Source organism: Cricetulus griseus, chromosome 2, assembly GCF_003668045.3.
Source record: "Cricetulus griseus strain 17A/GY chromosome 2, alternate assembly CriGri-PICRH-1.0, whole genome shotgun sequence".
Taxonomy (NCBI): Eukaryota; Metazoa; Chordata; class Mammalia; order Rodentia; family Cricetidae; genus Cricetulus; species Cricetulus griseus.
This window is the reverse complement of record NC_048595.1, coordinates 27,889,188-27,890,032: the sequence shown is the minus strand read 5'-3', so window position 1 is coordinate 27,890,032 and position 845 is coordinate 27,889,188. Positions and strand designations below refer to the sequence as shown.

The 845-nt window shown below is 46.2% G+C and overlaps 1 non-coding gene across 1 annotated transcript; it reads right to left on the bottom strand.

The window, feature by feature from the left end:
• Positions 1–431: 431 nt before the first annotated feature.
• Positions 432–538, bottom strand: LOC113833898. Its single transcript, XR_003482088.1, has one exon. It is a non-coding gene; the product is annotated as a U6 spliceosomal RNA (small nuclear RNA).
• Between the last annotated feature and the right edge of the window lie 307 nt (positions 539–845).

Genomic DNA, 845 nt, shown 5'->3' with positions numbered 1-845 from the left:
TGGCTCATCGGTTAAGAAAATGCACCGCTCTTGTAGAGGGTGCAGGTTTGGTTCCTAGAACCTACATGGGACAGCTCACGCCTGTAATTCCAGCTCCAGGGGAATCCAATGCCCTTTTCTGGCCTCTGAGGCTGTGTGCATATCTCTTACCCATTACACATTCACATAATTATGAAGAAAGTTCTGAGTAGCACTTGTCTCTGTATCGTTGGTGTGAATGCTGTGTGAGCCTCCACCCCATGGCTTTGCCACTATGCTTTTGCTGCCACAATGTGATATGTCCCCTTAAATCATGTAAGACTAAGCTTTCTTTCTTTCTTTCTCCCTTTCTTTCTTTCTTTCTTTCTTTCTTTCTTTCTTTCTTTCTTTCTTCCTTTCTTTCTCCCCTCCTCCCTCCCTCCCTTCCTTCCTTCCTTTCACACTATGTCAACAAAAATACGGAACGCTTCATGAATTTGTGTGTCATCCTTGCACAGGGGCCATGCTAATCTTCTCTGTATCGTTCCAATTTTAGTGTTTGTGCTGTCGAAGCAAGCACAGCCCTTCTTCCTTTAAGTTGCTTCTGGCGAGGTATTTTATCACAACAAGGAGAAACATAACTAGTACAGCTTTGACCTTCATTTAGGATGGAGGCAACCTACACCGAGGCAACAGAGAACTTACGAGGCTACAGAGAACTTGTCCATGGACAGGACCCTGCCAGAGACTGTCTGGGCTGAGAACTCTGGCTCTCTGTAAGAGAAGCAAATATGCCTTTCTGTGAGGTTAAGCAGACCCCACCCTTAGACACATGGTTTTGGATGGGACTTCAGCACCAGGCCACAGATGGGAGAGGGAGAGTGCTC